This window comes from Etheostoma spectabile, chromosome 4 (genome assembly GCF_008692095.1).
Source record: "Etheostoma spectabile isolate EspeVRDwgs_2016 chromosome 4, UIUC_Espe_1.0, whole genome shotgun sequence".
Taxonomy (NCBI): Eukaryota; Metazoa; Chordata; class Actinopteri; order Perciformes; family Percidae; genus Etheostoma; species Etheostoma spectabile.
Window position 1 is genome coordinate 4,929,941 of NC_045736.1, and position 15,687 is coordinate 4,945,627.

The 15,687-nt window shown below is 41.1% G+C and overlaps 1 protein-coding gene across 1 annotated transcript in view; it reads left to right on the forward strand.

Moving 5' to 3' along the window:
- Window positions 1-5,902: 5,902 nt before the first annotated feature.
- fhit (fragile histidine triad diadenosine triphosphatase) overlaps window positions 5,903-15,687 on the forward strand; it is a gene marked incomplete in the record, with an annotated part of 456,026 nt that continues 446,241 nt past the window's right edge. The window contains 1 exon segment of the mRNA XM_032512982.1: window positions 5,903-6,168.

The window sequence follows — 15,687 nt, forward strand, 5'->3', positions numbered from 1 at the left end:
CATTAAAACATTCCACCATCATCTCATCATCTCAGTGTCTGATCTCCACGTCGAGGCCAGAGAGCAGGGCTCTGGCACCAATTTTAAAGTCAAATTTAATGCTTTTTAAGACCTTTTTAAGGCCACAACAAATATAGTTTAAGACCTAAAAATGTTGGTAAGAAATATTTGATAGGAAAGAGAATGTATTGATTCATTCAGAAGATTAGTAACTTAATAATGTCCCTATAGTCCTAATAGTCCTTTTGCATTCTCAAAAACAAAAATGATACATAGATTTGAAAAAGCCAATCTGATATGTGAACTAGATATGTGGAACATGTTCAAATCAGCATGACAGCCAATACATCCGTGATGACAGCACACCCAGAGCCATTTAAGGACACCAGACGCGAAGGTCATCCCTTAACACCAACAACATCACGCCAGTTGAGAATCAGCGAGGGAGTCTGAAACTCCTGAAAATGCCTCATCACTAACAGACTGCGGAGGTTACCCTGGATGTCCCGATTTGATTTGTGAATCATCCTCCGAGCTAGAACCAACAATCACATTATATCTATCTTTTTTGAGTAAAGTTCATCACAAACTCGACAGCCATTTTAATTCTAGAGCTCGCCTCCCTATGTTCACGTTCCACCAAAACAAGTTCCTTCCCGAGGCTATTTTGCAGCGGCACTGTTGCTCCGTCTGACGATTGTGATTGGTTTATAGAAATGCCAATAAACCAGAGCATGTTTTTCTCCCATCCCGGAATGGTGTGTGGACTCGTCAGACCTTCCTCCACAGTGCTGTGGAGATAGGTCTAGCAATGCGAGACTAGACACATGCAGACTGCATGGAAGATTAGGGTCTACAACAGGCAGCCCCAAGAAAAGCCAATAGAATAGTGACAGGCCCACCCTATGTTCTACACTCCAGTACCAGCTACTGTCCTCTGGCAGTTGGCTCAGAGTCCAAGGTAGCATTTTAAATAGATTAGATTAATATGATTTAAAAAACTACTGCATCCCTGTGTCACTAACACTTTAAAAAAGTGGCAGATAAGGAACAAACCCTGGCTGATTCTTGTTGGATATTTTAAATTTTAATAGGATTTTTAGGAAAGAGGTATTTCCTATATTTGATGTGTTTTCTTTTACGTAGTCTATGTTATTTGCATGTGGAATGCTAACAAATTTCCCAGTCCGTGGCACAATTAAGGTTGGATCTCCTGTGTTTGTTTGAGCTATGAACCAACCCAACCTGCCTCCTTACCAGGAATTTGCTGCTCTATACTTTGGCGCCATGTGTCCTCACTTGCTCTCCCGATAATTACTCTGACCACAACAGTTCTCCGCTTAACAACAGACTAAGCTCCTTGCACAATTGACCTATACGGCCGTTTTCTGCGTAAGGATGGTCTGGATGAATCCTACTAACTTTGGTGATCCCCTGACTTTTTCTCTGGTGCCATCATGAAGTTTGAGTCGGGCTGCACCATGTATGCTGCATGTTGTAACCCATTTTGATGTGTGTTGTATAGGGGTGACGCTCTTCCACCCGCACACAAAAACTCACAGGTGAATGGCGAGAGGGAATTACGATCTGGGTAAGCCACACAGACCGTGCAAGCGTGCATGTGTGTATTCTCGGGATGGATTTTGTCATGTCCCGCCCTTAGCACCATGTTTACTGTTTTTGCATACGTATGAGCTCAATTTACATCAGTAATGCAAGCAGCAGTGTTTTGTAAGTAGATTTATTCTGCATAAAATAAAGTGTTAAACGCATGCCATGGCAGACCTGATTTTTGCACCACTGCACGTTGGAGACAAATTCAAATTCCCCCAAGTGGCTTTTTTTTGTGGTACAATCGCCAATACACTGTATGTATATATATATATATATATATATATATATATATATATATATATATATATATATATATATATATATGCCGTTTCAGCATTGTCAGTGTGATGACCGCATGCACAATAGCCACATCGCAGAACGTGCAGTGTCATGTCAGGCAAATTAACTCAAACAACTTATGCTACAACTTCTTTTTGTTGCTTAATACATCAGAAAAGAACGAAGGGTTATAATTACTAATCCAGTTTTTCCTATAAATTACCTACAATTTAGGCAGGCTCGGTAGAAAGTAGTTCCAATGCAGACTAAGCGACAGACCAATGTTGCCACACATATGCTTCACTGCTAGCTAGGTCGTAACGTAATACCTGAAACTTATGGGAAAATGGCCTACTTAAAGCTTCAGAGGTTTTCAAATCTTTTGTGGGATCAGAATAATGATCCTCCTTCAGAGATTTGACTGGGAGGATGGTGGTTCTTTCAGCGGGGAGATCTATTTTAACAGGGTGTCTGTCTGTCATGGGGGTGCAGACGCTGAATCGTTCCTGTCCCACTTCTCCTCTCACATCTGGATGACAATTCATCAATACATCTATCTGCTGCCATCAAGCTCTCACAAATTGTTACTTTTATATGAAAGAAGTCTCTGATTGGGGGATGTTTGACAATGACAGGCTCTTTTTCACTTTCATGGCAATTCATTTACAACTGGTGTAAAAAGCTTCATAAACTTTGCAGCTGTTCATGTACAGCGCTCTCTTTCACTCATTTAGGCAGATCTACAATCACCCTTCTCTGGTAACTCTTTTTAAATTAATACAGGGTGTTAATGTGTCCCATGATCATCATCAGGTGCAACTCTGCATGGATTTTATTTCCTACTGACATGGTATTTTACTATTGCAACATGACACCATAATTGCAGACTCTGCATTGCAACACATTTTACACAAAGGCTGAATGTTGGAGCATTTGCAATCAGGATATTTTTACATGTTTAGGCCTAAATTATTTGGCTGGTTTAAATGAGGGGGTAGCACCATGAGAGAACAAACAAAAGGAGGGCATGGTAAATAATAACACATGTGAACTGTTTGTTAAAAGCCTAGATTGGGAACATTATCACTGTGTCATTTCACAAGTGCCAATTTATGATGATGCAGCGGTAGATGTAACCAGTAGCCCATCATTCCATATGTCTAAAAACAGTATTAAAAAAAAAAGTATAAAAAAGAGGCAACACTTCTTCGTTCTTTTTGCACAACAGCTCAAAGTCATTTTTGCCAGAATGCTACGGCGGCCGAGACGGTTCAACACAAAAACTAAAGCTTAAACACAAATACAAAAGCTACAACAAAAACACAAAAGCCACAACACAAAGGCAAAAACTACAACACAACACAGCACAAATACATAAGCAACAACGGAAGTGAGTGTGTTGTTGACAAAGGGAGCAGAGGAGGAAAGTTCTTGTATGTTTGAAAAGTAAATGAAACATGGTTCCATGCTAATTATGTTATTACAGTATATACATGAATTATGTGATTGTCACCTTTAAGCAAATTTGATCAATCTCTTTGTATTTTCACATGGACGTACTCTGCCATTTAGGCTACGAAGGAAAGTGTGTGTGTGCTGCGTGTGTGTGTGTGTGTGTGTGTGTGTGTGTGTGTGTGTGTGTGCGCGTGAAGTTGAAAATTAGGTTGAGACAAAAGGTCAAAAAAACAAATAGACATGTGTAATATGCTTTTGAATTACAGCAGGCTTGAATACATAATGTATCCAAGCGTTGGACACAGAATATTATTAATAACTGTATTAGGTTCCCCAGTAAAGCCGGTTGACTCTTTGTCCCAGATCAAAGTCCTCACTCTCGGTTGTGTCTGAATGCGGGGTGGTTGACAGAAGACAGTAACAGAGTCACTGCAGGGGGAGCCTCCAAATCATTGTCAATTTTTGAAAGTTAAAAAAAAAGATGAATCCAACATATTATTAATAAATATAAATCCCCAATGATGATAAGCTTACTGGCCTACAGGTAAGGTATCCATCCACAGACACAGTTCATCCTGAGTATTCACTGTGCCACATGTATGTTCAACATTAAATTATGATTTATAGGAGCGGCCTCTTGCTCACCCAGTAAGAGTGTGTGCCCCAGGTAAACTGAGTCCTAAACGTGCAGGTTCCAGACCGAGCTGCAGGGCAAAATCAAATCGCCGGCAGAGTGGGCGGGGTTTACCCAGTCTAAGTATTTTTCTATCTGTATATGTCATCCCCTCACTTTCTCTCCCCCTTCCCTTTCTATTTACTGTCACTAGCAAATAAAGATTGTGAGGAAAAGAGAGTTGAGCCAGAAGGCAAGGCTCTCGATCTACTGGTCAGTGTTCGTTCCTACCCTCACCTATGGTCCTGAAGGCTGGGTCAGGACCCAAAGAACGAGATCCAGGGTACAAGCGGCCGGAATGGGTTTCCTCAGGAGGGGGGCTGGGGTCTCCCTTACAGATAGGGGGAAAAGCTCAGCTCGGAGGAGAGCCGGTTCTTCTTTTATGTCGAAAGGAGCCAGTTGAGGTGGTTCGGGCATCTGGTAAGGATGCCCCCTTGGGCGCCTCCCTAGGGAGGTGTTCCAGGTACGTCCAGCTGGTAGGAGGCCTCGGGGAAGACCCAGGACTAGGTGGAGAGATTATATCTCCAACCTGGCCTGGGAACGCCTCAGGATCCCCCAGTCGGAGCTGGTTGATGTGGCTCGGGAAAGGGAAGTTTAGGGTCCCCTGCTGGAGCTGCGGCCCCTTGATACCGGATAAGTGGACGAAGATGGATGGATATAAAATAAAGGGGAAAAGCCCCAAAAACATAATCTTAAAAAACATAATTTATAAAATCATGCCAACAAGTATTATTTTAATATCTTAGTATTATATGTACAAAAAATGTATGTAAAGGCTTAAGGCGGTCCTACACGTTATTGTAGGGTTAGTTTAACATGCAACTTTATTTTATACATTTTATGTAGCGGGGGGTCTATAATCAGTCTCTCTCAGTTAGGGGGTCCTTGGCTTAAAACACGTGGAAGACCCCTGCTGTAGAATACTTCTCTATAAAGCTCTACTGTGAAAACAGGAAACTATCTCTGCTCTCTGATCACATCTACATTCTACATCTGAACCTTATCTCTACCACATCTTCAAACAGAGCTCAAAATGAAATGTTTTAAATGGTTTACTTCTAACAAATGGGATGAGTTACAAAAGGTTTTAAAATAAAATTAAAAAAAATCTCTGATTTCTTTTAACCCTCCTGTTGTCCTCGGGTCAATTTGACCCCTTTAAAAAATGTCTACTGTATATCTAAAATATGGGTTTCTTTTTAGCCAAATTACCACAAAAATAGATTGGATTCCATACAACGCTCTGTGCAAACAGAATTGATCACTTGCGTTATTGACTCTTAACTATTAGTGAAAATATTTCATATTTTCTGCTTTTTTAACTCAAATATTAGGTATAATTCTAGATAAATTAATTCCAAAAAGTACTTTAAAACTATTGGTAGTAAGGTGGTGTTGGTGAAAACTAAAAACAGTCTGAAAAAGGGACAAAAATGTCACATTTTTCTAAGTTTTATATCCGGGAGGAACACAAGGGTTAAAGATTTTAAAATGCTATCCTTGACTTCTGTGAGTGCTATGTAAATTAAGGAATTTTTACTTGTTTTATCCATCCTGTAGTCTGTGTTTCTCGTGCACACTCAAAAAAGAGATTATAATCTCAATGAGACTATTTAAACAAAGGACAATTAAATCAAATCTCATCGATACAAATATATTTAAAAAATATTGATTGTCGAAGATGTGTACCATTATGCCGAACCGCCGTAAACGCAACATAAAGTTTGCGGTCCTTTTACTGTGGGACTTGTAGTTTTATGCAAGTGACATAGGGTTGTTTTCCTGTCTAAAGTGCGAACTTAAAACTCCACTTCCCATAATGCAAGCGCCCAATTCTCCCCGTCATAGAAGGTGAGTGTACAAAGCATGCATTTGTTGTGTGAACGTGCTGTTAGAAATAGCATCCCCTGTCAGTGTTTAATTTAGCGATTTAAAAAAGCCATAGCCGCTTTGTTGTTCATTTTATTAAAGCTGCTTAGCAACAGAGCTAACAGCATACGCATTAGCTTATCTCTGCTGCACGTGACAGTGCACAGCAAGCCCAGACATCCGCATGTCAGTCCCTTTAAATGAGCCAACCTGTCAAACAGTGGTGTCGCATGGAGAAAAACTTTCAAAGGAGACGAAAGTGTTAAACAGCAAGCAAGGTATTCTCTCCACAGTAAGCTTGAAATATGTCCGCTGAGTTTGTCTGTCAGCTTCGGGTAAAGTTAATGTGTCCTTACTCGTTCTCATAGAGAGCAAGGTGCAACGACTGAACACTAGACGAGAGGCGTTTCTTTTATTCTGCCGGAGTTTAACAGGGTTTTATTAAGTGGTCGATGTGAAAGCACCTCCCCACTCACGGCGAAGTCCGTTGTGTCGAAGACAGTTCCCCCGTCGCCATGTGTTGTCCCCTTGGCTAAACGCGAACCAAACCTCCGTCTCCTCGCTACGCGTTTTAACAGAAGGGAAGCCGTAGTCGACAGGGGAGCAGACCTCACCGGTGTGCTGTCGAAGCCCTGGCACCAAACGCCAGACGCAATTGTCTAATGTATGATATGCCGAACTTTCTAGTGAAGAATAGAGGTTTGACCAGGGTATTAATTCATGATTATTATACATTTGTTTTTGTCTGTAACATAAACGACAAGTTTCCAACATTTAGTTTGGTGGGAGACGAGATAACTGTTTCTATTTGGACATTATACTGTGTAATGGGGAACGCTAGCAAGCTGGATTCTGGATCCTTTCTTCATGTGTGAATAATATAAAATAAAATGCAAAATAATTTCTTAGCACTTCTGCCATGAAGAACATAGTTGAAATTTCCCATTACATTTCATAAAGGTGTGTGTGTGTGTGTGTGTGTGTGTGTGTGTATATATGTATATGTATGTATGTATGTATGTATGTATGTATGTGTGTGCTTTGTATTTAGGGCTGTAATTATTTTCATTGTTGATTCATCTGACATTTATTTTCTTGATTAATTGATTAGTTTGCTCTCTAAAATGTAAACAAAATATCAATCAAAGCCCAGATGGATTCCTCAAATGTCTTGTTTTGACCACAACTCAACGATATTCAGTTTTCTTTCTTTCTTTAAAAATAAATCTTGATGAATTGATTATCAAAATAGTTCTCAATTAATTCACATAATAGATAATATAAATAATACATTTAGCATCCTATCTAGATCTATTTAGAATATTTAGACTTTATTTGAATGGCTGCCCAATTCTATCAAATAATGTAGATGTCTTGTCACTTAATAAACACCTCCCCAGCCTGATGTATCTGGTATCTCTGGAAGCTTTGTGATCTCCACTAGCATTGAGCTCTATACTGTAAAACATGTCGTAGCAGCGGGTTCTATATCCGATGGCGTTGCCCTCTAAGAGCTGTTCTGCTCTACAAAGCCAAAAGACCTGAACTCGCCAGAGTGTAGAACTGAGAAGAATGACTTTAAACTTATTTTGTTGTCCAGCCAAATGAGGCAGGATATTGAAAATTTTGCAATACTTTTTTTTTTATCTACATAAAAAAAATCTTATACTTGACCTTTGACCCTTATTTTTATAAGATTTTAAGAGGTCATGCGAAGGCAAAAGGCATTCACTTCCGTTTTATCACTTGATTTCTGATCACTAAATCAAATCAGGTCGTGATGTTATTGATGACATCTACATAAAATCTAGTCATCATGGCACAATTATGCTTAGCATAATATGAACATAAGTATATAATGTAAATAAGTAATTCATTTGTACATCAAGGTCACAAAGTGACTTTTTTAACTCCCATATCACCTACTGTATAGTATTACCCTATTCAATACTGTTGTATAGAATTGTAATAAAACAATACTATTTCTCCTCCTATTTTATGGTACAACTAGCATTCCTAAAATTGTGGCCAGTGAGTGTATATACCATAATTTATTTTCATTAATGTCAATCCTAACAAATTGGGCCTAGGCCTAATACCACATCATTGACAAATGACATAATTTATACCTAGTCCTAGGTCAGGGGTCATCAGCCTATGATTTATGATCTGGCTCAAATGAATACGGACAGCCATCCATTTTAACAACCTCTTCCACTTTGTCAAAATGATTTAGATATTGAGCCATTACATTGAAAATCCTTTAGATAACAGGTGCTTATTATTTACCTGTTACTTAGCCTACCTCTTGTCTCACTCTCCACAATGCTGTCTTTGGGCAAAAAGTCACGTCACGAGATGGATAACATTCATAAATCTCCTGTCAGTATTTCTATGGGTTAGCTAGCCTGTTAAACCGTAACTCCAGCGCGGCAATGAGTAACTTCGTTTTGATGGGCAGCAAAACAAAGGCCGAGTAACATAACTCAATTTGGAGCATTCTGAAGCGCCATGAAACAAAGTCAAAGCACCGTCACCGTATTCTGCCTTGGCTTCTCTGCGGCTTTTGAAGTTACGGCAAAGACAACACACACTTCTCTTCCCAAAACAATACATTTAACTCAAGATATTTGTCCACATGATAAAGCAGATCTTTAATAACAGCGTGTGGGGGCGCTGGGAAGGCATGTCTCACTCTGGCTAAAGGTTGGAAACATAAGGACGCTTTAAAGGGCCACACAGTTTCTCCTGAAGAGCAGTTTCCTCTCAGTCGGCTTTTGTCCCTTCTGAACATCTTGCGGCCACTGAGACACACGTTCCCCTCACACTGACAGACAGGCTTGTCACACACTGTCAGAATTGAAAGGAGCAAACAGCCACTTAGAGTGTGTGTTGATAGCCTACTCAGCAATTTTCCACCTCCTTGCTGATTACGCAGATTGGTGAGAGTCCTGAGTCCCTTAGTGGGACTCTTGTCGGATTTTCACATTTCGGTTGCTGACGTGCATCCCCAGCATATATTGGTAAGCAGGAACACTTTCCACTGTGCCTACCGCGGCTCGTGCGAAACAATCAAGTTGCTTCACACAGAGCAGCGGGGAGGGCACGATACTCTGGCTACACGATATAAACAGACTACACACAGACGTGGGTGCCCACTTTGCTGTGTAGAAAAGCACATGGATGTGGAAGCTACTCACAAGCGGCTATACACCTCAATTATACCGACGGGATTAAAACTAGCATGCTATCTCAGGTTCCGAATAACGGAGCTGCTGGAAAAACATGCCATAGCCTAATCTTCCACGTTCCCTCGAGTGGAGAAGAACGGGTTTAACTGCTGTTATTTTCTCAAACGGGAGGGATGAGACCGCTGCTGGACCTGTCTCGGTCGACCGGTGCATGCCGTACATCCGTCGCAGTATGTGCCCCCGGCGATTGGTTCACTTCCATCGACCTGAGGGCACGGTCACATTCCGGCCATCCCCAAACACAGAACATTCCTGTGCTTCTCCTTCCTGGGGTTTCAATAGACAACTGGCTGCCATTCGGCTACTCTCTGGCCCACCATTTTACTGAGACACCCTAATCCTTATGACACCCTCCAAGGAGAGAGCTACGGTCCACACAGTGGAGGCTGTGCAGCATTTACCAACAGTGAATTGAAAGTGGCCAACTTCAAAAATGTATTCTACTTCAAACCTCCTGCAGTCAGTCTTGTTTTTAGATCACTGTTATCATGATATGCATTAACAAGGAGTGCTAATGCTCTACATACCTTAGAGCAGGGCTATTCAATTGGCGGCCCGGAAGCAACTGCAGAGTGGCCCAGCCCGTGGTCCGCCAAACTAGCAACACGTAAACAATGCAGAGCGTGCTGTGCAGGTATCCTAGATTAGCTACTATCACAATGTCTTTCTCAACACTGAAACGTAAAATGGACAATGAAAACTGTCGGTTTAACTCTGACTGGACTGAAAAATATTTGTTTATTTTACCGCCACATTCAAACGCCAAACCGATGTGTTTAATTTGTAATGAGTGCGTTGCAGTACTTAAAGATTACAATCTGCGGAGGCACCGCGTTGAGAAACGCCAGACTTTCCGCACCAATTTCCCTGAGGGATCTCAAGAGAGGGCTGCAAAAGTACAGAGTTTATTTGCATCTTACAACCGCAGCAGTACTGCCATGGTGCGGTCATTCACAGCCCAAGTGAGAGCTACAGCAGCATTGCTTCCTGTTTCCTGGATATTGGCAAAAAAGATAAGGCCATTCACAGACTCTGAAACCGTAAAGGACTGTATGCTGGCCGTTGTGGATGAGGTGATAAATGACGATACAGTTAAAACTAGCGTGGCATCTGCTATAAAAACATACCCGTCAGATACTTTCAACAGTCGTAGAGTTGAAATTCTTGCTGCAGATGGGTATGAAATGCTTTTAGGAGACATGAAGAAAGCTGATACCATGTCAATAGCAGTAGATGAGTCCACAGACAAAACTGATGCTGCTCAGTTGTGCATATATGTGCGCTATTTTGACAGCAAATGCTTCTGAGAGGAGCTACTTGGCCTACTGTCGTTAGAAGGACACACAACTGGCAATATAGTCTTTGGGAAAGTTTCCACTTTTTTAAAAGACAATGGTCTGGATATGAAGCGTGTGTGCATGCTTGTGACAGATGGGGCTCCATCCATGACAGGGAAAGTGAGGGCTTTGGCAGCATGTTGGTCCACTGTTGCACCTCAGTTGATCTCCTTACACTGTATTGTGCATCAGGCGGTGTTATGCGCAAAACTAAGCGGAGTGCTCAAAACGACAATGGACAGCGTGATGGCTACAATTAATTTTATTCTCTCCACATCAAGCCTCCAACACCGCTTATGCTGTCAGAAATATCTGCTGAAATGACTGGCCCAGCTAACCTTGTTGGTTTTAAAATCTGGCCCAACTGAATTTGTAATTGAATGGCCCTGCCTTAGAGCACATGTGTCAAACTCAAGGCCTGAGGCCAAATCTAGCCCTTTGCGGTTTTGATCCAGTCCGCATTTCAATATAGGTTTACAATACATTTTGACCCGTTTTGGCGCTTTTTTTCAATTCTCTAGGCGCTTTTAAAAAAAAAAAAAATGTTTTTGACTCTTTTTCCGAGGTTTTTGCCCCTTTCCCCGAAATTTGTGGTGCTTTTTCATGATGGCTAAGCAACTTTTTTTCAAACCTTTTGGGGGCTTTACATGGCCCAAACTAAGGCTGAATCCCATTCCTTCCCCTTGCCCCTACCCCTTCCCCTAGCTTTTGCGCGTTCACGCGGGACCTAGTGCTGGTCCAATACGTATTACGAGCTAGGGGTAGGGGATAGACCAAGGGCTGTATAGCCCTTGGAACCTAGTGTGGACACGACCTCACTTGAAAACACACAGGCAGTGTGTGGCTGCTGCATCGACCAGAGAGACACATGAATGTAAGTACTTTCGGCTTAAATAATTGATTAAAAAGTTACGACAGTCTTGTTTTGTGGTCTATGCAGTCCTGTACATGTATACTTGCAACCATGTTCCTAACTGAAACTTTTTAAAATCGCTAGCTTGCAATGCTAACGCAATCGCTAACGCTAATCGCTAACGCTAACGTTGATTTGCACACGTCCCACATATTTCTGCCTTGAATGGACTGTATACATTGCAAAGATTGTATAGCTATATATATATATATATATATTAATATTACACGTCTATGACACATCGCTACGTGCTTACCATACCCCCTGTTACACCAGGAGACACAGCAGCTGATCCATTTTGGGCTGAAAACGAGCAACGTTTCCTAATTCATATGTTCATGTTGTACCCATTCATTATTGCATTGGTAGCCTACTGTATATTGTAATAATCTGTAATTAATTCCTGTTCATTGTTCATGCACTTGTATGTGTGTTGTTGGTTTGATATGGACACTGATGAAATGTGAGGGGGGGGGGTTTACTGGCAAAAAGCTCCAGACTGGTCTGATATCAAGCAGCTGTAGTTAATTTGTTTGTGTCTGTGTGTATTTTTTTAGTTTTTACACATATGAGTGCCTTATTGTTTGCGACATTTAGTTATGGTTCAATAGTTGACAATGGTTCTGTAACATCATTTTATGTAATGTTTTTGCCTGTTATGTTCAATTAATCACCAATAAAGACAGATTTTTGTCACACAATGTTTTTGTGAACATCAATGACATTCAAAACGGTGATAACTGAAACAGATATACACACACCATGTATACAGGGTGTATATGTATGTATATGTACACATGATGCATGTGTATAAACATTTGTATTGCAAACAGACCTAAGTCTACACAGATAAGTACTCTGCACTACCAAAGTGAACCTAAAATAACTATAAAATATATACACCACCACTGTTGTCCAACCCACACAATCAACAGACCTAACGGCATCTTGGAAGTTGTGATCAATACTGTATGGTGATGTCACCAGTGTGTCCCAATTCATAGGGGTATGTTTTCACCCCTTACCCCCCTTACCCCTTGGTTTCAAGGGCCAAGGGGTAGGGGTAAGGGCCAAGGGGTAGGGTTAAGACGGAGAAATGGGATTCAGCCTAAAGCTAAATGAGACATTCTATTGAATACAGTCAAAATATTTAAATTTTCAATAAAAGAATGTCAATAAACTGTTCATGTCTGGCCCTTTAATGTATTTCTCATTTTCCAGTCAGACCCTTAGTGAAATTGAGTTTGACACCCCTGCCTTATAGTGAGGGGCATTTTGAAATCACTTTCTTTGAAAAGGAGCTTGAATAATTTATGTTCCAAAAGGTTTTAAAGAAAGCTGCCCTATCATTTTTTAGACCATAAACATGAATTGTGTGAGCAAGTGAACGCCATCATTTCCAAGTTGGAGGCAATGTGACAGGAGCGTGGTTGTGATTTACACCGCCTGTATTACTTGCCCTGTGGTATGCCCTATGCTTCACTTTATGGATAGTATGGCCATTGCATTTGAAGTTTTGACCCTTTTGTAATTTTTTTGTAATATTGTAAAATGTTTAATATTTTCTTTTTATTTGTCATCTGAACACTTTATACTTTGTAACACTGTTCGAGGGCTTTCAAGATAATTGTTGAAACATGAATTCTTTAAAAGAAAGTTGGAAGTTTATGGGCACCTGCTGAACACCTCTGTCTTCCTGTCACAGGGTGGTCAGCTTAGGCTGTGTCTCAAATCGCGCACTTCCCTTAGTGCACTTACAGAAGTACACTTTGTGCACTACGTACTATCTTGCATAGGCGTAAATTTTGACAGAGGGGTGTTGTCTCAATCGCGCACTTCCATGTGCACTTACCGGAATGCGATCACATTTCATCCCTTCTTCTGTACAATGGGAATTTCCCAGGGAGAGCATTCAGTCTGCTATTGGTGATCGCGGAAAAATAATTCTGCTTGTTTTTGATATTGTAACAAAAATAAATGTGATATATTTGCTCCGTGTCACGCCAGGATGACGATTGCGACACGCCGTCATGTTCCCCCCCCCCCCCATTAGCTTCAAACAGTACACAAATGCTGTAATATTCGTTCTTACTGTACTCTTAATATATACCCATTCTTTGCAGTCCACTCTTTATGTAATACTTATGTTTCTGCTCTAAAAATAAGTTAAATATTCATCATTACGTTTACTGTCATTTAGTGCTACGTTTCATGAGGACATAGATAAGACTGTTGTTGAAAGACAGGAAACTAGAACGTTGGGTCTTAGTCGGTAGTGGTCTTACTGTAGTGTTGATGATAATTCTGTTATGATGATACTATAAATAAATTGAATGAATTACTACCTAATAGACAACATCATTCATCTTTATATAAGGTGTTTTTGTTCTAAATGGTTTCATACAGTGACAATACAACAGAGAAAGCAGAGGTAACAGAATTGACATTTAAATAGACCCATTCCTTTATATTCATTATGTTTGCTACAGCCATGCAAACGTGTAATACAAAAGATAAAAAAGTAAATACTTTTATATAATTTTATTTAAAAATGGCTTGTAGTTGCAGGCTCCCCCCCCCCCCAGGCCGTAGCTGTCTGATGGGGACAGGGAATGAGGGGGGACTTCAGACCTCCAGGGGATCTTCTACGGTCTGATGGCCATCGTCACCCTAAATGACGGCCCCCACTCCTCGTTGTCCCTGAGAGACGCGGTTATACGGATAATCATCAGGGGAGGCAGTAGTATATAAGGATATACCAGGTGGAGGCAGAAACAGTGGATACGTTTTAACATTACGTACTGTTAACGTTACTGGCAATCAGCTGATCGCTATTTCGGAATCGGATACATCAGTGATTATGTACAACTTGTTAAGATCATACATCTAACACTAAAATCGTCTACAATGGGACGAAAGTTAACACAAACAACAGTATACTACACACATGTAACGTTAGCTTATAACTTATTTGCAATATGGTTAAACTGCGTGCTGTTAGCTAGCTAAGGTTGGCTTGCTAGCACGTCAAATTAGGTACTAATAAACGTTTAATTCGTGGTACAAAAATTATTATCGACTGTAAATAACCAAAATACATTTACAAAGGGCTTATATGTATAGCAAAAAACACTCACGTTCAACTTTGTATTGCTCCGTCGGTTCTCGCTCTGCGTCTTCGGCCGCCGCTATCAAGTTTTCAACGGTTGTTAGCTCCCCCTCCGCTACGTAGCCAAGATGGCGACCGTTGAGTGTGGAAAGTGTCCATCGGTCTACACTTAACTTTGAGACCGGTTTTGAGTGCACCATCGGGTATTTTTAAGTACACTGCATTGACACAACTTCGCCACTGTGAACCTACTATGTACTCAAAAAGTTAGTATTTAGTACAGAAGTGCGCGATTTGAGACACAGCCATAGTGTCAGTGCAATCACTTTTGACTACATGTTTCCTGTTGAGACTGTGGGTGAGCTTACAGGAAGAATCTTGACATTTTGGGAAATTCCAGTTTTTGCTTCTGTGAGTCCGATGAGGATAGCTTATAGGGCAGAGGAGATCTACTGCTTCCAAATGGCCCAGGTATCACTTGAGGAAGAAAAACTCCCATAAGCTACAGTGTTTTCCCCTAGGTTAACTGCTTTAGCCTGGCATCAGTCTCCCTTGCCAGCTCTAGCTCCACAGCGCTGTGGAGTGAGGTCTGGCCCCTCAACACACATACATTCTGGGATCGGAGATGTGGTATTTCTTTAAACCAATCACATTCAAATTGGGCAACGCTAAGCTCCGGGCGTAGCGACGGTGCAAAATAAGTCTCGGAAAGGAACTTGTTTTGTTGGAAATACTTGCACCCCATAAAGAAAACGCCACATACTATATTAGATAAAGTTAAAGGTTACATGACATGAACATTTCACTTTGAGGTTTTTTAACATTGATATGCGTTCCCCCAGCCTGCCTATGGTCCCCCTGTGGCTAGAAATGGTGATAGGTGTAAACCGAGCCCTCGGTATCCTGCTGTCTTTGAGAAAATGAAAGCTCAGATGGGCCGATCTGGAAGGCAAGGTTACCTCCCCTTTCTCTGCTAGAGAAAGGAGAGAGAATTTGGCCCAACCATGAGAGAGATACGTATATCATGGCTTTCAGACAAGCAAAGTGGCAGTTGGTCAAGGCCACACCCCCACCCTCCACCTTGTCTCCCCCTCTGTCTCAATAGCTACAGACTCAGAAATGGCACATACTAAGGAAAGCTTATTGTGGGACTGGCTCTAGTGGCTGGAATTCTGCACCAAGGCTGA